General features: G+C 39.7%; 1 protein-coding gene across 5 annotated transcripts in view; it reads left to right on the forward strand.

Annotated features, from left to right (window-relative positions):
* Window positions 1-27,512, forward strand: part of LOC111154393 (discs large MAGUK scaffold protein 2) — a 1,367,735-nt gene that overhangs the window by 993,752 nt on the left and 346,471 nt on the right. The window lies entirely within an intron of this gene.

Consider the following 27,512-nt stretch of genomic DNA (forward strand, 5'->3'; position numbering starts at 1 on the left):
AATAGCCATGAGCCTCTGTTTGACACAAGAGACTCCCCTCTCCACACTCTAAGACCTCTAGACTCTTGAGACCATGGCACCACTGGGGCCAGGGAGCCTCTGATGTTCCCTTGTAGGGTGTGAACAAGTGTGCTTTCCAAGGAAACAGAACTCGGGGAACAGAACCTTGGATGGAATCACTGGCCCTCTTATTCTCTACCCAGTTCCTTTTGCCCTGATGGGAAAAGCTTTTTTATAGCTAATGTGCTTCAGATGTTTTAGGACGATGCTGACTTAAAATAGTCTTCTTAGTCTAAGCGCCCATTCGGTTCCAAAACACATGGTCACTGTAGAAAGTGCAAGCATTATTGACCTGAGAAATAGGAAAGCTGGGTTCTATGTTCAAGTCTGCCACCTCTTGCAAGTGTGATTTTGAGCAGATCTCAGTTAACTTATATGCAGAACAATAAGGTTGAGTTAAATCAATGTCTTGGATTCCTTCCAAATCTAACATTGTATACCTTCATGAGTTTTGAAAAGGAAAAGTTTGACATCTGAACTTCTAGAAATATTTCCAAATATGAAGCCCAAGGGAATACTGAGCTTTAGACAGCTGGCCCTCAAGGGTAGTGGCTTGGGTCATCTCTACCCACACACTCACAGACCCAGCCATCCTTCAGGATTTGTAATGAGAATGAATGTTCAACTTCCTTCCTTACCCTGAAGTCCGTCCAACACATTTCCTTACCTTAATCCTCAAAAGCAGTACTAAGCTGTGTTTCCCAGACTAACCAAGGGGGGCCTGGTATGCTGAACTACTTTCATACTTGAAAGAGAAGCTTTGGGGCGTCTGGGTGGCTCAATGGGTAAAGCCTCTGCCTTTGGCTCAGGTCATGATCTCAGGATCCTGGGATCAGGCCTTGCATCGAGCCCTGCATCAGGCTCTCTGTTCAGCAAGGAGCCTGCTTCCCCCTGTCTCTCTGCCTGCCTCTCTGCCTACTTGTGATCTCTTTCTCTGTCAAATAAATAAATAAATAAATAAATAATATCTTTTTTAAAAAGAGAGAGAGAGAGAGAAGCTTTGTTCAGGTTGTTATTTGCTGGAGTCAGTGGTCAAAAATATGAACCTTTGTTAACCATAGAAATGTAAGTGACCCCACCAAAACAGGGGGCCAAACTGAGTTAAGAGGATAAGATTTTTGTGTAAATTTAGAATGTGTTAAGAAATATATATAGTTATTGCCTTCTTCTTTAATTTGCTCTCCTGCTAGCTAAAGAGTTTAGGGAGAATACAAGAAAAAAAGACAAGCAACTAGGTGATTTTTAGAAATGCTTGGGAAAAAAATCAAATTTCCTCCTGCTTCTCCCCAAAATATTTTTGCTTGTGATTTATGATGTGTTAAAGACAGACTCCTCTTGGGTGAGAAGGCTCTGGATGAGAGTCCCAGCTCTCTTTTGTTGCTAGGTCACCTGCTGGGGATCCTAGCTACTTCGAAAGGAAAGTTAAAGGAAAAGGGGAGTTTACACACCCCTCCTTTCATCTCTGGAGGGAAGCAGGACCATCAGAGCTTAAACCTCAGAGGACGCATTAGGAATCAATCAGAACAGCATATAATTCCAGAGCGTATGTTTCCTGTAGTTCACACTACAAACACTCCTGTGTTTGCTTTTCATTTCTCTTCATGTCCCCGCAGTTTCCACCTCTGCTCCTAGTGGAGCTGTCGCTTATTTTCCTTAGCCCCATTTCCACTGGCCTACTGCTTCTTTTTTCCATTTCCTTATTCGATAAGACATCCTTCCCTAGGCCTTGTAATCTTTCCTCCTTACATGTGTAGAGCTGAAAGTATAAAAGGTGTCATCACAGCAAACTTTAAGGATTGCCAAACACTTATCAGTGTTGAAAACCCGCTGAGGCTTCAGAGAACCAGGGCACAGTTACAGGCTGCCAGTTCCTGGGAGCCTAATTCTCTCCCAGGATCTGGGTTCTGTCGCCATCTGCTGTTGAAATAACAACTGTGGGGAAAACAAAGACAAACCCAAACCCAAAAATGTCCACTTTCTTGTATATGACGGAAGTTTTCAAATTTGGAATTTCAAGTAAAATATCAACATAGACTTTGGGAGTTGACAAGGAGGTTCTAGATGTCTGTTTTTTAGCCAAAGACTTTTATAAACACTAACCACCGTTATTCTTATTATTCCATCAGAGAAAGTCTTCCTTAGAACAATGAAATAGGAAAGACATAACATAGGAGTGCCTGGGTGGGGCCTCCTCCTCTTGGTTTCAGCTCAGGTCATGAGCTCAGGGTCCTGCCATTGTACCCTGCGTTGGGCTCTACACTCACCATGGAGTCTGCTTGGGATTCTCTCTCCCTTTCTCTCTGCCTCCTCCCCACCATCACTGCATAGGCTTGCACGCTCGCTTTCTCTATCTAAAGTAAATAAATAATTTTTTTTAAAAAGGAAAGACATAAAAAAAGAATATATAGCACTCCATCATATAGATTAGATACATAAACAACAAAGTCCAAACAGGGTATTTTCTTTAGTCAAATGCTAAAATTATAACATCTTTAAATATTTCGTTTTTAGTAGCAGCTGATATAAGTGCTTTCTGTGGATCTCATCTAGTTCTGACAACAATTATTATTATTGTACATGGGCACACTATCCCGCTTTGTGGATGGGGACAGTGAGGCTTGGAGAAGTTAAAGGTGCTGCCCGAGGTCGCACAGCTACTAAGTGGCAGGCTTGGAATATAAAGCCACATTTTTAAATCACCACCTTTTCCTGCCCTCTCAGAATTATATGTGTTTTGTTATTACAAATTGGTCAATTTGGAGACCCAAGTAAGGTGTTGAAATACAGTGTGGAGCTCAGTACGATTCCTGGGGCTTTGGAGGTTTTTGTCATTACAGTTATTGTCAAAAATCCAGTTTTCATATAAGAACATTAACAAAAATAGCACAGGCACCTAACAGTGATTTCACTTATCTTGCAATGTGCTAAATTAAAAGAACTGGAGGAATAATGTTTCTGTACTGTTGGCACCTGTTTTACCCAGCAGGACTAGGAAGAAAGCCGGGAGGGACAGGTCAGGAATCTGGTTATCAAGAGCTGCTGGGCTCTCCTGTTTGATGGCCTTGGACATGAAGGATGTTCATTGCGAAGTAGCTAAAATTTATCTTAGAGGGATGCCACAGAATCTACTGGGGATTTTAGTTTGTTGGGTTTTTTATATAAATAATTCTTACTTTTTGCATAGTTCAACGCCAGTATGATTACTTATCACTGCATGTCTTCCTTAGAAACCTTTGCGTTTTTAATAAAGTGTTTTAATAAAAGGGCTCAAAGCAAGCTGTGAATAAACTCCCTCCTTATTATATAATTAAACATACTCAAAACAGTGTGCTGTAGAATATTCAACTAGAAAATTGCCCCCTCCATCAATACTTTTAATTATTAATGCTAATGATAATATGGTCACCCATGACGTTGATTGAGAAGGCACTGAAGAGCTAGTTAATGTACTGAATGAACCAAGAAGGGATTTTTTTTTAAAAAGCACCCTGTCATAGGTTAGTCAGGCTAGTAAAAAAAAATGAATACAGGAAACCTATTCCTTAACAGGATTTAGCTGCCCAAACTGGCAGAAACACTTCTTAGCCAGAAATCTCCTTGTAATCCTGGTAACACCATGTATTGGCCCCATTATCCTTCTTTGGATACTGCCCTTTTTCTTGTATCTTTCTAGTATTAAGGCTGCTCTTAACTGACTTGTGTGGGGTTGTGCCCAGTAAATAAAATTAATTGGGAATATAATGATGAGCCATGCAGACACTACTTCTGCCCCCAGCCTGGCAGGGAGAAGCAGATATTAATCAAATAATCACCCAAACAAATGTAACTCTGTGACTATACCAAGTACCGTGAAAAGAGTGGCCTGTGATGCCCAGAGTGGCCTGTAATAGGGGATCTGCAGTAGGGGACTGGGAGGTTGGCGAGGTCATGGAAGGCTCTCATCTGAACAATGAGTAGGCCTTAAGTAGGCAAAGAGAAAGGGCCATCATGAATGGCTGCACAAGCAGTGATGACCAATCTGGATGTATTTCTGAGCTGAGCACTGACTAGAGCAAAGTGAAGTCAGTAGAGCTTACCCTTTAGAAATTTATAATGAGGAGGCTGACTCGTGGTTGGCATTCTCCTCCAGAGAGGCCATCTGATGGAGACTTCCACTTGCTTTATCAGATGATATGGTCTGCAGAGATGGGATTTTCTGAATCCCATCTCTGATCATTCTGCTGTTCCTTTGGTTTTTGTTTGATGTGTCTGTCTGCCTGTTTGTCTGCCTGTGTGCCAGAACTTGGAGATCCTTCATTGCCACCGCAGCTTCCAATGCTTCTCTCCTACCTCCTTTCCTTCGCCCCTCCTACTCTCTTTTTCCTTCCCCCCTTCCTCTCCATAAACTGCCCCCTCCTCCTCCTTTTCTTTTGAGTCTGCATTCATTTCTTTTTCATTTTTTGTCTTCTCTCCTTTTGCTATTCACCCTGAAGGTACTAGGCTTATGTTTGGACAGCATATTATAATTTACAAAGAAATCTCATCGACATTATTCTGTTTGACTCCAGTAACAATTTTGTGAGAATCATTTATCCTGTTTGCAGATGTGTCACAAGGTAGGTGACTTCCTCAAGATTGTGTATCTGGGAAGAGGAGGAGTTTTAACCACACACCAGATGCCTGCTGTCTTCACTAGACCATCCTACTTCAACACAAATGTCAGAGGCATCCCAAATGTATCTTTTAGTCTTTTTGACAGAGGAGGCCCTTCATTGCCCTGTCTTTGTTATTCACAAGAATGAGTCTAGACAGAAGTTGTGGTCAGAGAGGTTTTCTGGTTGCCCGTCCATCACATGAGTAGGAACAGCTTCGGTCTCGTCTGATGAACATTTACTGGACATTGCATTTGACCTTGAATTGAACCCATTGTAAAGATGATTTTCATTATAATTTTCTCCTTGCCTGGCTGTGACCTGGGAGGCAGCATGGCTGTGGAAAGCAGGGAATGAAAAAGATTGCTTCGAGAATCATTTATCAGCCTTCATTAGATTACTCATCTTGAGACATCCATCTTTGTATGTCCGACTGAATCTGGTGTTTTTCTCTGCATATATTGCTAACCCCTCAGAGACCTGCAAATTCCATTAGGATTTTTGTTTACTTCCTCTTCCTGGCCAATTATAAAGAATTTAAAGAAAGAGCACATCCATATCCTATGCCACAGGCCAGATGCCCCACCATTCCCAGAAAAGCAGCCAGTGGTCTTTCTCCTTTATTTAATCTCCCTACTGATTTCCAGTCCTGGAAATGTTTACTCTACCGAAGTATGCTTTTGAAATGTCAGTCAGCAACCTTTATTGATTGATGGCTCACAGTTGGTAAAGGCTCCTGTTGGTTGCATGGAAAGTCTGCTCAGGGACAGTTGTGAAGGAGACAAGTGCCACCCATCCATTCATTCAATCAGTCATTGACTTGATTGAGTCACCTTTTATTCATTCTTTCATTCAACTAAGTATTTCCTGAATGCCCAGTATGTACCAGGCACTGTAGTGAGGCATTTAAGATAATCAAGAAGAAAACGGCCCGATTCCTGTTCTTGAGGAGCAGAGAGTCTAGCGGGGCTGATACAACATTGAAAATTGCAATAATTCCACTCAGCTTGTATCTTTGTGGTTTCAGAACAGAACAAGCAGCTGATTTGGGGAAAACAAGGAACCCTTGTTTGGATGTGGTTTCAGTAATTTTTATCAAGGGACTACCAAATCCAAAGGGAAAAGTACTCTCTTCAGACTAAGGAAGTTCTATGCTCGTGTGGGCTGGTATCAAGAGTTGCAAATCTTTATTTTAAGCTCAGGTCTATAAAAACTGCACAGAAGTGTAGAAGGGAGCCATGCTTTTCACAGCCTACTCATTCTGCAAATGGGGAATTCTGTGGTCAAGCATTAGTTATACACATTGATGGGAAATCGCATTTCAGTATCAATGTTGCATGGTATTTAAATGTGTAAACATTGCACCCCTGAAATGTTTACTTGTCCTCAATTTCCTCTCCTTTGTAAAGCAGCCTGGTGTCTTTTAAAGAACATGACCTTTTGATTTATCTCTACTTTTATTTAAATACTGTCTCTTACTAGCTTTATCACCTTGAGCTGTTACTTAACTTGTCTGAGCCTGTTTCTTTAATTTGTAGAGTAAAAATTAACAACTCCTTCATGAGATTGTTTTTTGAGAATTTACTTATTTTCTTTTTTAGTATATAAACATCTTAGCACAGTTCTTATCAAGCCCTAGGTACTGACTAGGAGCTAATTCTCTCTTTTCTCTCTCCCGATATCCCATCTTCCCCTTTTCTTTCTGATGGGCTAGAACCTCTTCCCTCATACCAGGCATCAACTGAAAGAGTCTCCCTTCATTGTTCATTTAACAAACATTTCCTGTGCACCTGTCTTGTGCCGTCGGGGAGGTAGAGTCAGTAGTATAGAAAATAGCACAGCAACATGGCAGAAAAACAAAGGAAGAGAAGAGAGTTGGCCCTATTTAGAAAGAGACACCATAAGTCCTAACACCCTTCTACATACAGAGAAAAGAAGTTCTTTATGGCAGGCTTTCAGAAAGTATAGCAGATGAGAAAAGAATACTTTCAGGTAAAATGTCACCTCATCCCACCTCCTTATTTTGCATATGACAGGCTAAGTCCAGGGCCCATGCATGTGTGTTAGCTCACATACACGCACGCACAGCTGCTCTTTCCATGCACCTGAGTCTCCAGTGGTTTCCATTACATTCAGTGGGTTTGTAGCAACTAAAACATACCCCCAGGATCCCTTCTTGATTGCCTCTGTAACAGATCAGGTCTCTGCCAGACAACTTAATGCTTGGAGTTGTCTCCTTGTTTTATGTCGAAGTTTCTCTCCTCTACGAGGCTCAAAACTCCTAAGTTGCTTCTAGGGCCTATCCTATATCATAATTAGGAAGCAGTCTCCCAGACACAGACTATGTTTAACAAGTGATGATTTGTTGAATTTCCTTCTCATATTGTGACCTGAGGAATAGGGAATTCGTTCTCCCTGGGTGACTGATTTTCTCTACTTCCAATCCTTATTTTACTAGAGGAGATAAGCCAACTGATCATTATTCTTTTTCTCTCTGGGCAGCCACAAAGGCTTCTGTAGACAGTCAGAGTATGATGCTGCCACAGCCACTTTTAGGTGGTTGATATTTAGACAAGAAACTTAACTTTTCCAGACCTTGGTTTTGTTATCTTCAAGTGAGGAAATTAATACCTGACTTACAGGGACACCATAAGGGTTAAATAGTCTTAGCTCTTAATAAATGTCAGTTATTGTAATTAAAAGCTTATGTCACTAACCAAAATATAAATTTGTATTATAAATTGTATTGTTCAGGTATGAAGAACACCAAGGCTGATGGCCGTGGTTTCACTCCCTCTTACCAGATTCTGTGTAATTTTTGGCATATTTAAGTGGGTTGAATGTGCTATAGTTTACAAAGCTATAGGAGTGCCAGGTCACTATCCATCTGTCTGTCCATCTAATTAGCTAAATAAACCCTGTAACAACACCTCTCACCCTTGGCAGGAAAGAACCATGGCTGTCAAAAGTTGAGCCTTGTGTGTTTGTGAGGAGTGGCCTTGGAGTAGACTCCAAGTTTTAATTTATTTGGGGACATCCTCAATTTGAGGGGAAAAGTTAATTTGAGAATTAAAGTCGCCAAATATCTAAAATATTGCCCTGCCCACCTGTACACTTTCCATATGGGGAAATTATCTGAGTCCAGAGACAGGAGATTTTTCCAAGGCCACACCAAAGCCAATACCAGAATCGAGGCATGTTTGTAATATCCTGGCCACTCCTCTCTTTCCAGAGGAGAATAAGGATTCCTCTGGTTATTCTTTTCTCACTTTTTCATGCCTTCTCAGTATTTATCCTTCATCTGAGACTTAGATAAGGCACATTGAGCTTTCTAGAAATGTGTAACTTTAGTGCTGAGATGTGAGGATTGTGGCTTAAGTGACACATCCAAACACCCAGAAACCCGGATCGAATTGAGCTGTGAATGTGGCATGCAGGGCTCGTGAGAGAAGCAAATCTGATACGCAACTGTCGACGCAGACATACCAGGACAAGGGAGATAGATTGACTCAGAGCTGCTTGTTGTCGTTGTTTGGGTTGTCTTTATAGGGCTTCTTTTGCCTGGAGAGGGGATGATTATTGGTAAATAGAAGTGCTTTATGGGAGAAATTGTGGAAAAGATATGAAATATTGGAAGACTCTTGCCCTGTATGGTGCTGACCTTGTAACATACCCATGAAGCCATTTCTTTTTTTTTTTTTTAAGATTTCATTTATTTATTTAACAAAGAGAGAAAGTGAGAGAGGGAACACAAGCAGGGGGAGTGATAGGGAGAAAGCAGGCTTCCCGCCGAGCAGGGAGCCTGATGTGGGACTCCATCCCAGGACCCCGGGATCATGGCCTGAGCCAAATGGGTGCGCTTAATGACCAAGCCACCCAGGCGCCCCTCCATTTCTTGTCTGACAGAATTTCTATCACATAACCTTCAGCATCACACCAGGCATGGCACAAATTCTGGATTGGCCTTATGAAGAACAGAACTTACACTCTGCAGATCAATGCATGGGGTGTTTTTGGTGGCCATCTTCACTCCTAGACCAAGTTCTCTCATCCCTTTGCTACCCTCCCATTGCTTTCAGTTCCCAGTGTTATAGTTTTGTTTTAGGTTTTTGTTTTTGTTTTCGTTTTAATCAAAGCAACCTCAAGATCACCTTACTTGCTGAAATATAGGTGTCTGCTAAGTTTTTATTCCACAGTCATTTTTGAGCCTGTTCTCTGTGCCAGGTACTTGACCAGGTATTGGGGACACACGAACAGACGAAAGGGAGTTCATATTTATTAGACACTTCTTAGATGTCAGACACTAACTCACAAAGTAAATATTGACACTTGGGAATCTCAGAGTCAAGTGGAAAAAGCAAGCATACAATAAACTATTATCATTCCAGAAGATTATCACTTTTCTTACTGACTGGATAATTGCCAGTTTATTCTTCTGAGCTACCACTATAGTGGAAACTCCTGGGAGCAGAAACTATCTTCTTTATGGTTATGATCCTAGCCCCACTGGGGCTCCCCTGGAATATAGTGAACTCTCAACAGATAATTGTTAAATGGATACAGAGATAAAGTACGATAGTTAGGACAGTCTGTCTATGAGTCCAGTGCAGTGCAGTTCTCTAGGAGCTAGTGTTAGAGCTGAGGAAAGCAGAAGTTTAAAGTCATGAAGAAAGAGATGGAGCTCTCCAAGCATACAAAAGGAAGGAGCTAGAGAACTACAGGCAAAGAGGACTGTACATACAGACCAAAGGAGGGAAGGAGTCAGGTGTCTGAGGGAAAGCCAGTAATTCAAAGAAAATCAAAGAGTTACGCTGTGGTTGAAATTTAGAGCATTTTTTAAAGTGGCCAAGAGGTGAGGCTACAAATGTTTGTTCAAGGAAGAAAATGTTGATGGTTCTTTTAAAATCAATTTGTGTTAATGTCGGTGTCCACATTTGGCTTTCAGATTTCACCATAGCTACAGGAACTAGTTAGTCAATGACTTTAAGAATGTCATACTAAGATGGTTTTGAACCAATCTCTACTTAAGTGCAGGTGTCTAGGAAGAAATAAGTTGGCAAAAGAAATGAAATTTCTCAATTGGAAAAGCCAGATGTAAAAGCAATGATTTTCCATTTCTTTTCCTGATGAGGAAAAACAACAACAACAACAACAAAATAAAAGGAATCAGAAAATCCATCAGGGCTCAACTCATTGTTATATAAAGCTTTCCCTGGAATTAGCAGACAACAGAACTTGAAGCAGGAAAAAGCTACAGGGACATTTGTATAAGCCAACATTCACAAGAGAAGAGAAGAGCTGAGTGTTTCTTTTAAGAGAAGATTTTTTAAAAAGATTTTATTTATTTGAGACGGAGAGAGAGAAAGAAAGAAAGAGCACAAGCCAGGGGAGTAGCAGAGGGAGAGGGAGAAGCAAACTCCCTGCTGAGCAGGGAGCCCGATGTAGAGCTGGATCCCAGGACCCTGGGACCAGGACCTGAGCTGAAGTCAGTTGCTTAACCGACTGAGCCACCCAGGTACCCTAAGAGAATTTTAAAGGTCCAGCTACAGCTAATGGTTAGTGAGGTGTTTATATTTCCTTACATATTAGTTTTGAAAATAAATTTCACTAGTATTTAATGATGCTCATGTTCGTGGTTTTGCCTGTTTTTTCTATAGTAATTCTTACATAGATGCCTTAAGTATGGGGAAACTTGATATTCTGTTAATGGGGTTTATGGGAAGCCTTGTCATTTGAATACCCAGGTCACTGCCCAGGCACCTAATGATAGCTACCCTTTCCTAACATTACTAGCATTTTACTTCAAGTCACAGAAGTCATGAGGGTTGGATCAACCTCACTGACACCCTTGCCTTGCTCAATGGGTTGTGCTCATGACAGTCTGCATTTTGATTCATGGAGTTCCTAGCAGAGTGTAATAGCTTCATAGAGCCGTCATAAAAATCACCACAAACTGAGTCGATTAAGAAAACAGAAATGTATTGTTTCTCAATTCTAGAAGCTGAAAGTCTGAAGTTATGGTGTTGGCAAAGCTGTGCTTCCTCTAGAACCTCTAGGGGAATCCTCCCTTGGCTCTTTTCTAGCTTCTCATGGTTTTCTGGCCATAGTGGCTGTTCCTTGGTTTACACCTCACTCATAACTCCTGTCCCTGCTTCCATCTTTATGTGGTATTCTCCCTGTGAATCTCTCTTTATCAGAAGACCAGTCAGCTTGGAGAAATGGCCGACCCTATTCCTGTATGACTTTGTCTTAACTAATACCTCTGCAACCACTTTATTTCCAAGTAGTGTCACATTCTGAGGTACTAACAGGACTTTAACATCTTTGGGGGGAAGGGAACATAATTCAACCCATAACACAGAGTGTAAACCTCTCAAGGACAGAGACTGTGTCTTTGGTAGTTTTGTGGCTCCAAGGCCCAGCTAATATCTGGCCCACTGGCTGCTGTATAAATAAATAAAATTTATTTATTTTTAAATAAATGAAGGGATGTGCAAATACTCTACTCTCCTGCAAACTGGGAATTGAGTTTCTTTTTGCCCATCCAAGAGCATCTTCCTGATCTGGCCTCTGCCTCCACTGCAGCCCTGCTAGAACCCAGTGTTCCAGTCAAACAAAAACACTTGCTTTTCTCCACACACTACGTATTATCTCGCTTCCTTCACATATACTTTTCCTTATGACTCCTACTACCCCCAACTCTGTGTCATATCAGGGCTCTCTGCCTATTATAAAACTTACCCCAATTGTTTGCAGTGGAATAAATGATACTATAATTAGTTGTTCTTATATACTTCCCTGTCCCACCAAAATGAGTGCTCCATGAAGTCAGGAACTGAATTATGTTCATAATTATATTCCCAGCACCAAACACAACACCAGAAATGGATTTGCCTTGAAATTCTAGGGTTCTTCAAATGCATGGGCCACTTCAAGCCCCTGTATCTCGTGCCAGGCACTCTACTGGGTATTGGGGACACAAATGCCACGGAAAAGGGAACTCATATTTATTAAGTACTTTTTAGATATCAGACACTAGCACTTTGGGTGACTAAGAAACTTAAGAAGTGGAATTTATACATGTAATATTACATTCTTTCTTTAAAGATGGGCCCCCAAATTGTAAACCCTTAAGACCACATTAAACCTATGTCTGCCTCTGCATAGAACCTATCACGCTGAGCAATGTAATTCTAGTCATATTTTCATATGTAACTTAAATGTAATCTCCTTCATCAAATGTCCCCTGGTTCCCATCCAGAAATTATTTATCTCCAGACCCTCATAGGACCTTTTATATAACTCTTATTAATTATTATTTTTATATAGTTTTGTATATTTTTGTTTAGTTTTATTTATTCCAACTTTAAGGATGCAAAAACTGATGCTCAGCAAGATAAAATAAATTGATAGGTCTTTTAAGCTAATAAATGGAGATCCGTGTTTCAAATTTAAGTGTGTGTCTGGGCACCTGGGTGGCTCAGTCAGTTAAGCATCTGCCTTTGGTTCAGGTCTTGATCCCAGGGTCCTGGGATTGAGTCCAGCATCGGGCACCCTGCTCAGTGGGGAATCTGCTTCTGCCTCTCCCTCTGCTACTCCTCCTGCTTGTGCTCTCACTCTCTCTTTTCCTCTGTCAGTCAAATAAGTAAATAAATAAAATCTTTTTTTTAAATTAAGTATGTATCTGGGCGCCTGGGTGGCTCAGTGGGTTGAGCCTCTACCTTTGGCTTGGGTCGTGATCTCGGGGTCCTGGGATCGAGCCCCGCGTCAGGCTCTCTGCTCAGTATGGAGCCTGCTTCCCCCTCTCACTCTGCCTGCCTCTCTGCCTACTTGTGGTCTCTCTTTCTCTCTGTCAAATAAATAAATAAAATCTTTAAGAAAAAATTAAATTAAATTAAGTATGTATCTGAAGCCAAGGTTAAGCTTTTAATCACTGCAGAGGAATAAATCATTCTTTAAGAGGTTAAATAAGATATATTTCTGGTGCTTAAAGAATCCTCACTTTATGAAGGAGTTGGATATACATTTTTTTTAAATTATGACTACTGTCATGCTCCCAAAACAAAATGTTCTGGGAACAACCTCAAGTGATGGCTAACTGTGCCTGAGAGAGTTGTTGACGCCATTCAGTTAAGGATGAGCATTGCAAACAAAGGAAGAACACATGAAAATACAAAAGATCACAGCTGTCAGAAGCACACAGGAAGTTCTGTATGATAGGAGAGCAGGGGCTATAAGGAATGTGTTGAGTTGAGGCTGAAAGTGTCCATGGAGCCCAAATCATGAAGGCCTTATATGTCATGCAAAAGAATATAAGGAAAACTTTATCCTTCAGGTAGTAGAGAAGCAAGGGGAGCTTTAAAGAAGATGAATGAAATTACTACATGCATTATATTTATATTTATATATATGCATATATATATATTTTTTTTTTTTTTTTTAATTACCCTGAGAACAATCTAAAGGAGAAAGGGCAGGGGTGAGAAATTACTAGGCAGAGCCTGATTGGGAATTCCTGACTGGTCTGAGTGTGAGAATCCAGAGACCTGAACCAAAGCAATAATGCAAGGATGGCTTGAGAGGCATTTATTGCTAGACTAGAAGTGCTAGATGAGCAGTAAGGAGATGGGACAGACAATGTTAACTGAGATAAGGAATAAAAAAGAAGAAAAAGTCTGAGGAAGATAATGAATTCATTTTTAGTTAAATAAGTCGGGAGTACAGGAGACTGTGGTCTGGGCTGAAGACATGGATTAGTGAATCATAAATAAGGGGATGGATAAGACCACCCATTTATTAATTTGTTCAACAAATATTGAGGCCCTAATATGTGCCAGGCACTATGCTAGGTGGTAGAGGCAAAGGTGTTGTTGCTCTGGTAGTGATTACATTCCAGTGGGAAATAGGCAACGAGCAACTTCACTGTAAGATAAACATCATGAGGAAGACATACAGAAGGCTAAGAAAGAAAATAAGAGTGGGTGGAGTGGTCAGATCATACCACTTAAACAGAGACCTGAAGGAAGAAAAAAGTTGCTCTGCAGGGAAAAGCCAGAGGAAAAGAGTTAAGGAAGGCCGCCAAAGAAGCAGTTTTTGAAAATACCGTCTATGAACAGCAAATAGTTAAGAGGAGCCCTTGGAGGACATTAGAGAGTAATGGAGAGGTAAGAGATTTAAAAAAAAAAAAAAAAAAGCTTAGTTCTCTTGCACTAGAGAATGAGATTCTAAAACTGTGCTGTCCACTATAATAGCCACTAGACACATGTAGCTATTTAAATATAAATTTCTTAGAATAAAATGAAGTGAAAAATTAAGTTTCTCTGTCTTAACAGCCACATTTCAAGTACCTAAAAACACATGTGGCCAGAGGCTACCATATTGGCCAACAAAACAAGGAACATTTCCTTATCATCAAAAATTCCATTGACAGGTCTTATCTAGAGTACTTATATAGTGTCAAAAGCTGAAGACAGGTCAAGTTGGAGAAGACCTAAAAGTACAGCCATTTCTGTCCTCTCTACTTTCTTCAAGGTAACTACTAAATATATATTAAACAATCAAATGGAATTGTGGTTTTAGAAGTGGGAAACTCCCATTTCCGATTTTCTTTAAGCAAATCCAGGTAATGCTAGAATTTGAAGGAATCACAGCAATTCTGATTTGCCGTCCTCATCACTCACTCTCTCACAGAATATAGGAACTGTTGTTTGGGGCCCCTGGGTGGCTCAGTTGGTTAAACATCCTACTCTTGATTTCAGCTGAGGTCATGATTTCAGAGTCATGAGATTGAGCCCTGTGTTGGGCTCCATGCTGGGTGTGGAACCTGCTTGAGATTCTTTCTCTCCCTCTCCCTGTCCTTCTGCCCCTCCCCACTCATGTGCTCGCTCACCCTCTCTCAAGAAAGAAAGAAAGAGAGCGAGAGAGAGGAAGGAAGGAACGAATGAACAAACTGTTATTCAGGAAGGTGGTTTTTCAAGGACAACCAGGGAATCAGGACTGGGAAACAAGTTTCAGGCTAAAACTTTTCTACAATAATCTGGATGTATCCAAATTAGAATTGAGAGAAGACCTATAAAACTTGAACTTGAAGAATTTTATTTTAATTAATCCAAGCCATTTCCCCCATATTATACTAATGGAAGAGGGTTTGGACATTTAGTTATTAATTGGAATTTCATAATACCATAGAGCTCTAGCTCAAAAGATAATTTAAAAAAATGTTTCATAAAAAATCCTTTGCCTTTAGGAAGAATATTCAGGATCCCCCACTCCTACCAATCCTATTATCAAATTAGTTTTGCTTATACTCTGGCTTTCATAATGTTTTCAAACAATATTCCACCAGTCATGAAAGCTTGAGGACAAATGATATAACTATTAAAAAAAAAAAACCCTCAGTTCAGTGGTTAAAGTTTGCTTTTAATTTAATGAGATTGTTAAAATGATTGCTTTTATAATTCCTTTTATAATTAATTGTTCTTTAAAAATTCAAAATGTTGTGGGAAGGGTGCCTGAGTGGCTCAGTTAGTTGGGTGTCCAACTCTTAGTTTCGGCTCGGGTCATGATCTTGAGCATGATATCAAGCCCCTTATCGGGCTCCATGCTCAATGAAGAGTCTGCTTTGCTCGCTCTCCCCCTCGCCCTCTACGCCTTCCCCTGCTCACGCTCTGTCTCTTTCTCTTTCTCTCTAATAAATAAGTCTTTAAGAAAATGAAGTAAAAATGTCGGGTACCTGGGTGGTTAAACATGGGACTCTTGATCTCAGCTGAGGTCTTGATCTCAGGGTCATGAGTTCAAGCCCTATGTTGGGGTCCACCCTGGGCATGAAAAAAAATTCAAAATGCAACAGGAAGCAGAAACAAATACCTGTCATTATGAATAGTATATATAACTTGATGGGGAAGTTTTCAGACAAAATATTATGAAATAAATCAAGAGGGATAATCTGTTTTCTTTTGCTTTGGAGATGAGATGATCCTTAGAAGATGTGATTGTGAAAAGTGAGAACATATGTGAGAGCAAAATTTAATTGCTTCCTTATTTATCTTTCTGAGAAATTTAGACAAAAGCAAATTGAGATGAAACATGGTTATTAGATTATCATACGTGATATATGAATAAGCAAAAACTCTATTTCAAAATCAAATTAATCAAGATTAGGTTGATACTAATCTATAGTTGATTTAGATACTAATCTATAGTTGAATGTTACATGCAATCTCAGATGTGTAACTAATTCCAAGATTTTCTGCAGAGAAAAGCACTCAGTTTTACAAAGGCTGCAGACTAGAAGTAGGAAGTTCAATCCAAGGCCATGGTCACAGTCTCAACCAAAGCTCCCCACCCTTTGCAGCAGGGGTGTCTTTAGAGACCTTAAGAATGTTTAATTAAGTCCCGTACAGGCAAACCTGGGAGGTTGTAGAAATAGCACCACATGACAAGAATACTTTTAGTTACAGAGTCTCCCTTTGGTGCAGAAACATTCAATACATTCACATTATCCAAGTGCAGAGTCTGAATTCCTTAGTGTGGCATTCATGTTCCTTTCCAACCTGCTCCAGTCTTCTCATTTTCTTTGACACAGACCCTACTCTCCATGCAAGCTGTGATACTCCCTGTTCTCCAAACACATCTTTCATTTGCTCCCCTCTGGCCCTGGGCTCCTGCCATCTACTGAAATACCATCTGCTTTCCTTTCCACCTCACTAATTTCTACCCATCCATCAAGGCCTAGCTCAGATTCTGTCTTCTCCATGACTTCATCTTTCTTCTTTAATGCTAGAGATTTCTCATTATCCACAGCAGTCATTTGGTACTTAATATATATATTAAGTATATTTGCATTTGCTGATTTATTATTTTTATGTGTGACTATTTGTTTTCCAAAGGTGGTAACTCATAGAGGAAAAGGAGGTGAGGTGAGTTAGCATTTACTGAACACTTGCTAGGTGGTCCTAGTACTTTACATCTTATTTCAGCTTTGCCATCTTATTTATATCTTACTTCACTATGCCATAAAGTAGATATTATGATTTACAGCTAAAAAAACACCAAGATATCAAAAATTCCAACAAGTTTATCTAGCTATTAATTGATACGACTCTTATTCAAACCTAGATCTATCTAGGCCCAATGCCCATAGTCTTTCCCAGTATCACAGAATGCTATACTATCCCCATCTAATAGAGTTCTCTTTATCTCACAACATACCAACCATGGTATATTTAGTATACACTCAGTGTCTTTATGGCAACCCTTTTGCTGAAGTCAGACTACAGTCTATAGCATAAAGTCTAGAGCATAGATCTTCCCTTATAATGTGAGATTTCTTGTATATTATCTTCACATCATATCCTCAAAATAGCAGTTCAACAAAACCCCTTTATCTTTGTATATCTATGTGATGTCCAACAATATGCTTGGCTGATTAATTGACAAGTTAATTATCTGAAGGTGAAGCGTACATTATGTTAGTCTTCTAAGGAGCTAGATCATTTAGATAGAAGACATCGGTCATAATCAATCAGCAGCTTTAAAGTCTTCTGTGGTTGACCTCCACTCCACACCTTTGCTCTACTCCCTCTTCATGCATTTACCGATACACATCTTTCCATCCTGCTGAAAAGTCTCTTTTATCTCCTGTCCCTCTCCTTTTTCTTAATATTGGTCATATGAATATAGTTACATTTGTAGAGAAATAAAGAAGAGAGGGCACAGGGATCCTAGCTAGCAATTTATACATGATATCAGAGAATAATAGTCCCTTATTGGATTATCATACTACTGGATCTGGGCCTTCATTCTACATGCTCTGGAACTTTTTGTCATTGTATTCAGAGATGATCAAGTTTATGTGGCATTATTCCAAGTTACTAATGTCCAAGAGGAAATACATCTGCTCAAGATACTAGAATGAGCTAATTAGCACATTTACTTCCATTAGGAAAAACACTATAGGAAACCATATTTTATAAGCATGTGGTTTGGTGAACCTGGGTTCTGAAAGATGGAAATCAGCCAGCCAGATGACCCTGATGATTAGTGTCATTGAGCGAGGATGGCCACATGAACCCATGTTGTGGGTTAACCCAACCCATCAGCATATTCATATATATCAGTGAGCTAGAGCTGGAGAGTTCCTCTAGTGCAGAATACTGGAGATATATTGCCACGTCTTGTCCCCTAGCACCCAGGAAGATTTTTTTCTCTCTTCTACTTTTTTCAGTTTTATGAATTCTATTCATATATGACTTTTTCCACACTGAGACATGCTTTGATTAGCTCTCTGGGTTCTTTCTTCTTGCTTTGAGCTAAGGTTAGGTCAGTTTTGTGAATTCTATTCCTACAGTATAACCTCTTCCACATTCAGATATGCCTTGATTAGTTCACCAGGCCCTCTCTTCTTGCTTTGAGCCAAAGTCAGTTCAGCTGTGCATCCTTGACAACCTTGAGGTGATCTGCTTTTGTGCTTTATCCTTTTGTTTAGGGTATAGCCTCCTGATTTTGTCCTGGGGTCTCTTATCTACCCCCCACCTCTGGGTCCGCACAATCCTATTCTCCATGCTACCATCAACTTTGGGCTCTGGAACACTAGCTCTTTGGGAACCTGTCCAAGCTCTTCAGTCTGCTGCTAGTCTTACTATTTGCTTCCTTCTCTTGTATTCCCACTCCATTTTGGCCTCTGAGGATTTCTCTTACCTACTTGCCACCTTAGTCATTTAAAGATATTTTATAAGTATCCTACTCAGAATTATTTTGCTTCCTTATAACGAGGGGGGTTTTCAGGATGCTGAATCTGCCAAATGGCTGGAAGTAGAATCTCAATGTACATTTTTCTCTAATACTTTTCTGTCTTCTAAATGCTTTCAGTTCATTGTCCTATCTGAATTTTTCCACTTTCCCCTAGGGCAAGCGTTATTATCTGCCAAGTTATGACCCTAGTAAGGAACCTGCTCCACAGAGGGCATGTCTGTGCTCCCACAAATCCCTAGATAGGTGGTACTAAAATTCAATATCATTACTCCCAATGCCTTGCTCATTCTTTCTTTATTCTTGGAATATATTTTGTGTGCATGTCTCTTACAGGCTCAACCTCTACTATTTCCCCAAATCACAAAAATTGATAAACCATGGTCTTTATCCTTCAGAACAATACAGATGTACAATACAGATAGATAAACAAGGTAATTTTAGAACAGTAAGGGCAATAGCAGCAGGATGATCAATGAAAGGACAGTGTGGTTCCAAAAAAGGAGAGGTGGCCAGTGTATCTAGAGGAGAGGGTGGATAAGGTATCAGAGAGAAAGAGATAGCACCTGGCTTCTTCCTGAAGGCCAGTAGAAGTTCACAAGCTGAGGAAAGCAGAAAGAAGGCATTTTTTCTAGCCAAAAGAATACCTTTGCCAAAGATGGTGAGACAGGAAACAACCTGGTGTGATTAGCTATGATTGGCAACTTTGTGTAGCTGGAACATTCACTAATAGTAAAGTTAGGGATCGGGGAGGTAGGCGGTCAAATGATGGGAGACTTGGAGTGCCATGCTCGGAAGCTTAGACTTTATCCTGAGGGCATACAGATCCCTGCAAGGCTTTTGAGCAAGAGGGTAGCATGGTCAGATTTGTAATTTAGAAGGATGACTGGAAATATTTTCATAGCTTACTTCTCACTACGCCATACCTGGATGTTTGGGACTTAACTGAAGTGATTCACAGACGTCAGAAGTTCAGAGCTCAAGGAACTTCCCACTAATGGCCACAAGAAAGCCTTTAGGTTTAAGTAGTCCCTTCCTTTTGTGAATCCTAAGCCCTCTTAAATTATTTGGTTTAAGGAAAAAAAAAAATAGCCCATAGCACCCTGCGCCCCTCTCCTGAAAACATCTTTGCTGGTTTTGAGCATCCTCTGAGACTCGACCTGAACAAGATTATGCTGCTGCTAATTTCCCACATCTGGCAGAAAGTCAGGCTGGCATCTTTCCAACTGTTCAGCATTCAGTGGTTTTATAACTATAAAGGCTTTTTACATCACCTTAAAAGAAAAATAAAGCTGCATAAATTCATGTAGTATATTTCATCTAGGTGATGATAAAAGGACGAAATCTTTTTAGAAGCATATCAGTTGTTCTTTCTCTTGGCTACTTTAGCTTATTGCACATGTGTTGGCCTAGTACGTTGTCCCTTTCTGGTCTTCTCTGTGTTTACACAGGGTTCCTCACATCCCAAGGCTCCTTAATCTTTGTATCACAGTGCCTGACACAAAGTAGGTACTCTGTAGATGTTTGTTTGTTGAAAGGTTGGATGGATAATTAAGTACATATTTTTAAGTGAATAGATCAGTTTAAAAAAAAAAACCCTGATACTGTAAGTCGGCAGACTTTATCTTCTGTAGTCTCCACACCTAAAATCTAAAATGAAAACTGAAATTGGTAGACAGCACCTACTCTGTAGCACAGTTTGGGTACAAAAAGCAAATGGCATGGTCCCTGACCTCAAGTTGAACAACTCTAGCTGGAGAAGTGACAAGCAAACCAACCCAGTATAATAAATGTTACAATAGATGCGTGGAGAGAATGCTAGCGGAGGCTGAGGAGAGCACTGGGAATGACTTCCAGAAGATCATGATCCCCAAGCTCAATCCTGAATGAGGAATCAGAGTTAGAATTTTGTTCCCCTGACCATCTATAATGATGAGAATAATGAACATTAATGGGTACCTAGGCCATCTGAATTCTGGATGGAGAATGACATAGTAAGTTAGAGTCCAAATCTCTTCAGTATAAAAAGTATTGCAGTTCTTTATATATTGGTAGTGTGCTCTCGTTTATTCATTCATCAGGTATTTATTGAGCACTCATCTAGGATTATTGGAGATGCCTAGAAATATAAACCATGACACCATATCTTCAAGAGATTACAATCTCTCTGGAAGCCACAGTGCCCTCACACATGAAACAGTTCATGGAAATGCAGGGCATTATATTCACAGACCAGGAGTCCTTGGCATAGGCAGTAAACATGAAGAACTGAGAGCTGAGGCTGAAAATGAAGCAGGCGGTCTTTGAACACATCTACTGTAAAAGGGGAAAAAATGAAACAGGAAACAAAATAAAAGAAAAAATATTCCAGAATGAGAGAACTTAAAAAGAGAAGGGCAGAAGTGGAGTTGAATATGTCATATAAATCAACTTAAAGTTATAGAGAATTACCATGAGCCGAGTACCATACTGAGCACCACTGAGGAGACGGACATGAAACAGACATGGAATGTGCCATCAAACTGTGAACAGTGCAGAGTCATTGGTAGCCCATAGCTGGGATACAACAGAAACATGTTTGGTTTGACCAGCACCATACTTCTAATTTTTTTTTATCATCATCAACATAAAAATTCTGGAAATTTGCATCAAAATCTGGGTTCTTCACCTATATTTGCAAATTAGAGAATCTGGAAGTACTAGTCAGTGTTTCTGCTTGAAGTGATTGTCCAGAGTTGAGTAGAAATAGCCCTTTAGATGGAATGTATTCCCCATTTTGCTACAATCCCTACTCAGCCTGCCACATTCATTTGTGTTACCTGTCCTATCCCTGTGGACTTTAGATTTTACCATCTCTAGAAAAAAGGAGAGGCATTTATATAAATAACTCTTACATAAATAGATAATCAATAAATAATAAATAACAATAAATAACTTTTATATAAATAATCAATAAAATAATATGAAATAGAGGGTAATGAGGGGTCTGAAGCATCATGGGAGTTCGTTCATTTGTCCATCTGTCCATCCGTCCCTCCATTCATCCATCCATCCTGTAACTATTTCCTGAGTCCCTGCTACTTGTCAGGCATCTTGCTACTGTTAAGGTAGCACCTACTGGTACCTAGGTTCCTGTGGTTCACAGTCTATTGAGGGAGAAGGATACATTAGCAATCACTACATAGTGTGATAAATGCCACAGTAGAGTTATATGTAGTTTACATGAGGATTCACTCTTGATGTTGCCCATTCTGAGTTTGGACAGATGTATAATGACATCTATCCATCCTTACAGCATTCTCCAGAGTAGTTTCACTACCCTAAAATCCCCTGTATTCCACCTTTTTATGCCCCTCTCCACATAAACCCTGACAACACTGATCTTTGTATTATCCACATAGTTTCACCTTTTTCAGAATGACATATAGTGGGGAATCATGCAGTACGTAGCCTCTCCAGACTGACTTCTTTCATTTAGCAATATGTGTTTCCTCCATGTCTTTTCACGGCTTGGTACCTCCTTTCTTTTCAGTGCTGAATAAAATCCCATGGTCTGGATGTACTACATTACCTACTCACCTCCTGAAGCACATGATGTGTCAATTCACGTTCATCAATTGTAACAAATGTACTACTCTGGTGGGGGATTTTGATAAGGAGTAGATTCGTGTGTGGAAGCAGTTTCTGCACTTTCTTCTCATTTTGCTATGAACATAAAACTGCTCTTGGGGTGCCTGGGTGGCTCAGTGGGTTAAGCCTCTGCCTTCAGCTCAGGTCATGAGCCCAGTGTCCTGGGATCAAGCCCCGCATTGGGCTCTCTGCTTGGCAGAGAGCTTGCTTCCCTCTCTCTCTGCCTGCGTCTCTGCCTGCTTGTGATCCCTCTCTCTCTGTCAAAAAAATAAATAAAATCTTTAAAAAAAAGAAAAGAAAACTGATCTTAGAAAATTGTCTTAGAAAGAAGGTGGGTGGGGATCTGGATGGCTCAGTGGGTTGAGTGTCCAACTCTTGATCTCAGCTCAGGTCTGGATCTCAGGGTCGTGAGTTCAAGCCACATTTTGGGCTCCATGCTGGTTGTGGACCTACATAAAAAGGAGAGAGAGAGAGAGGGAAAGAGACTGGTTCTGGGTGTTTACTGCCTTTGCAAACATAAGCTGTGTGTCTAAATAAAGCTCAATAGCTTAGACAAGTTGATTTACGTAAGCATCAGTGTAGTAGAACTTGTAATTCTCCACAAGGTTTTAATCCCCTAACAGAAAAAAAGGACATGAAAACATTTTTAAAATCTATAGTTTAATGTAATGGGTTATTAGTATAAGAAGTTTAAATTTTTAAAAAAAAAGAAGTTTAAATTAGGGGTGCCTGGCTTGCTCAGTCAGAAGAGAGTAAGGCCCTTGATCTCAGGGTCATGAGTTCGAGCCTCACATCGGGTATAGAGATTACTAAAAATAAATAAACGAAACTTTAAAAAGAAAAAAAGGCTTAAATTAGAAAAAGTACATAATTTGAAGTGTGCTTAGGGTATTTTATTTTCATATCATCTATAGAATTATTTGTCATTTTCCCCCATTATTAAAAATAAGCATCAAAAAATAAGCATCATAATTCATTATGATATGAAAAATTCTATTTTGGGGGCGCCTGGGTGGTTCAGTCATTAAAAATTGTATTTTTAAAAAAGGTATTTAATCTTATAAGTTGACACAATTCCAAATAATTTGATTTAAAAGACTTGTCCAGGTAAAATAAATAAGATCTACTGTCACTCAAGAATTATGTGTGTTATGTTCAGGGATCACTAACAAAATTCCCCCAGATGGTAATGGGGAGAGATGTTTCATAATGACCTTTTAAAGCTGTATTTTTTCCTGCAGAAAGTCACTTCGCATATTAACATGTAAGGGTAATCCTTTCTTTCAAAGGAATCATGTTCTCTACCATTTTACTATTAAAATACCAGGCTCTCTCCACGAAGCTTTCATTTTTTTTTTTCATTTTTGATAAAGCCACGAGTACAAAAAATATTTTAATTTCCTCTTTGCAAGAAGTGTAAATGTGGTGCAATGTACAGCTTTTTTGTCTGAGAACCTTGAGGGAAAGGTGAGAGACTGGCAAACTGGAGAATGAATGCACCATCTAGAGAGGGCCATAACTAGGCAACTGTTGCTGTAAGACAAGGTTAAGAGCTCGTGTTCATAGAATGTCTGATTTTTCATATAAAGTTATAAATATGCATTTCATGCACATTTTCCCAATTTTAAAAATGGACAAATTCAAAAAATTGTAAACACTGGATCAGATTAAGCCTTTAGCTTTCTGATTTGCAGTCTCTGGAATATATCATAGTCTAGACTCTGAGATTTTAAGTCAGAAAATCTGTGTCTTAATCCTGCTTTTGCTACTTATTAAACTCAGTAAAAACTTGGATAAAGCAATGTCATTTCACTAATCACAAAAGTCATAGTAATTTGTTCACTAGGCTTATTTTTCTCAAGATATTGTTATAAAAGTTTTCTAAGCATAAAAAATTTAAAGATTTTTAAAATGAAAACTTAATGCATTTGCCATCTAGGTTGCACTTAAAACATATTACTACACATGCTCTGTAAAACTCCTGTCCATCTATCCAGTCATCAATCTGCCTTCCCTTTTGGCTTAGTTTCAAAAGAGTTACAGACATCTCTGTGCATCCTTCATTGTATTGTCTTGAGGAATAAATGGTGCACAAAAGGCATCAAGCACATCTGGCACATAGATAAGCATTAGAATCATAATAGCCCCTTCCCTCCATCTGTGGTTACTATGTGTAGCTTGAAAGTCACTGGACCTACTAAGCACATGTGTTTTAGACTGAAGGAAGAGGGATATTTCTACAATAACTTTTTCATCAAAATCCTGCTGGCCCCCACCTTTGAAATGTATTCAGAACATGGACTTCTGGTTGCAGCCAAAATAGTAATCCTCCTTCTTATTAATACACACACACACACACACACACACACACACACACACTCTCTTTACACATGGTAAACCTGGGAAGACTATACAAATGGGAAATAAGACTGGCTCAGAGAGGAATGACACTGTGGTGAGTTCCGTAAACTTCTAGCCCCACTTAGAGATAAGGAGGCAGAACAAAATAATTTAAGACGGTGCTAGTCAGCACCCTATTTTCACTTCCTCATTGGTGTAAGTGGACCTATAGGGAGCTAAGCTTCTACCCCTACTAAGTGGCAGTGAGGTAGAGTGAGTAGAATACTAGTTAGTACCCCACTTTGCTCCCTGGTGTCACTAAGAACAAGTAGGGAGCTAAATATCCATCTTACTTGGAAATGTAGACTATACCTGAACTGATCCACAACCTGTAAAAAACTACGGTTAAGTAGGATATAGCATTTTACACTCTAACACCCAAATGTCCTGTGTATAATAAAATAAAATCACTTCTCATACCGGAAGAGCTCAGCTTGAATGATGAAAGATAACCAACAGGTACCAACAGTGAGATAACACAGGTGTTAGAATTATTTGACAAGAATTTTAAAGTACTCATCCTGCTTCGGTAAGTGATTACAAATACACATAAGTAAATGGGAAAAGAAATGAAAGTCTCAGCAAAGGAAAAGAGGATACAAAGAAGAACCAAATGGAATGTTAAAGCTCAAAAATACAAAAACCAAGGTAAAAAACTCATTGAGTGGGCTCAAGAACAGAATAAATAGGACAGAAGAAAGAATCACTGAATGTGAAAATAAACAGAAATTCTGTGTGGACAGAGAGAAAAGACTGACTGGAAATGTCCCCACTGCCTACCACTTCCTTCAATACCAGCCTCAGCCAAGCTACTATTTTGCCTGCATGTAGCCATTAGACACATAACTGATACCACTTTTTCAATTTTGTTCCTTGGATCTTTTTTATACCAAAGTAACTATTTAAAAACATAAAATACGTCAAGTAATCTTCTTTTACATGGCTCCCCATTTTGTCAGAGTACAAAGACCCTTCAGGGTTTGTCCCCTGTTGTCTCTTTGCCTGTGGTAGGCAAAATTCTAAGATGGCCCCATGATTTCTAGCCCATGCTGTTACTCCCACAGTTAAATTATCTTACATGGAAAAAGAATTTGCAAATGCACTTATGGTTACTAATCACTTGATCTTAAGGGAGGGAGATTATCTGGGTGGGCCTAACCAAATCACACAAACCATTGAAAAGCCGAAAGTTAGATCTAGCTAGTTGTGGAAGAGGAAGCCACAGAAATTCCAAATGAGAAAAGGATTCAGTGTGTCATTGCCAGCTTGAAGATAGAGGCTGCCACATAGCAAGGAATGTGAGTAGCCTCTAGAACCTGAGAGAGACCCCCAACTGAAGCCAGCAAGGAAACAAGGAGCTCAGTCTTCGTGGTGGTTAATTCTATATGTCAGCTTGACAGGGCATCCAGATACTGAGTTAAATGGGGCACGGATATTTGTTTTGCGTATAAATTTTCTGAGTACTTGGAACAATTCCTGGTATGGTAGTGCTTACGAAGTATTTGTAGAATAAAATAAATTAACTCTATGTCAAGTTGCCTCGGACTTAAATCATTACGTTGTAATATTTATGGTCCAAGGTGTATGTGCATTTTACATCCTTCCTCAAAACTAGGCTAAACACGGATATATAACACATTGCTTTGTACATGGGAATGTGATAACAAATAATAGACTATATGTGGTCATTAGTATAAAAATATATTGGTTGGCAGGGCGCCTGGGTGGCTCAGTTAATTAGGTGGCTGCCTTCAGCTCAGGTCATGATCCCAGGGTCATGGGATCAAGCCCCACATGGGGCTCCTTGCTCAGCAGGGAGCCGCTTCTCCCTCTCCCTCTGCCTGCCTGCCTGCCACTCCCCCTGCTTGTGCTCTCTCTTTCACTCTCTCTCTCTCTCTGTCAAATAAATAAAATCTTTTTAAAAAAATATATTGGATGGCTCTGCCATTCTTACATCATTAAGTGCAGGAAAGTATAAGAGAAACTTCAATGACTGAAACTGGGGTACTTGTGAGACGAGGGTAGGTGATATGAAAGGTTTACAGAACACATTTCTAAAACTACTTAAGAAAACAGAACTAGGGGGCTCCTGGGTGGCTCATTCATTAAGCATCTGCCTTAAGCAGCCTAGAATCGAGCCCCTCTTCAGCTCCCCTGGGCTTGTGCTCCCTCTCTTACTATCTCTCTCTGTCATAAATAAAATCTTAAAAAAAAAAAAAGAAAAGAAAAGAAAATAGAACTGGATGACTTCTAAGATCCCTTGAAATGCTATATTCCATAGTTATCTAGCCTTCACTCAAGTAACTAATGGCTCAACATTTGATCATCTTTTTATTGATGACCCTGAAATATGCATTTGTAGTCCTCTTTGTGGATCCATATTCCTAACATTTTGTCTCTGACAACTTCCAAACATTACATGGATGACAAACCATTACCCGGAATGGAGCATGTCAAGGTCATACTCATCCTAATGATCCTGGATTCCAATTCCCCCTCCTTTTGCCAATTAGATATTTTTCCCTCTCTCCTCTACTACCTGAGTCAGTCTCTGGACCCAGTTTTCCTTTCAGATTTCCTCTCTCATATTGCCTTTCATTTTCATTAACACTGCTGTCACCCTTGTTCATGCTCTCACTTCCTCAAGTTGGGATTATTTAACCAACATCCTAACTGATTTTCCTACCTCGCATCATATCCACACTCTCCCTCCAGCAATCCTACATATGACACTTTATTAATGTTCCTGAAATGAATTTAAATATTCTCAATGCCTCAAAATCTTCCAGTGAGTTTCCACTACTACAGGGTGAATTTTAATTAACAGTCAAACAAATCTGTAAGGTATTCCCTGATCTGACCTATTCAGTCTAGTCTCTTGTCCCCCAAATTCTCTTCCCTTTTTTGAACACATTCATCCTACTGAGCACTACTGCGGGTGCTCAGTAGAAGAGCAAGTGGGTGGGAGAGTGAAATGGGTGAAGGTGGTTGAAAGACACAACCTTCTAGTTTTAAAAGAAGTAAGTCCTGGAGACATGGTAT

The sequence above is a fragment of the Enhydra lutris genome, unplaced genomic scaffold, assembly GCF_002288905.1.
Source record: "Enhydra lutris kenyoni isolate GAN:26980312 unplaced genomic scaffold, ASM228890v2 scaffoldscaffold37, whole genome shotgun sequence".
NCBI classification, from domain to species: Eukaryota; Metazoa; Chordata; class Mammalia; order Carnivora; family Mustelidae; genus Enhydra; species Enhydra lutris.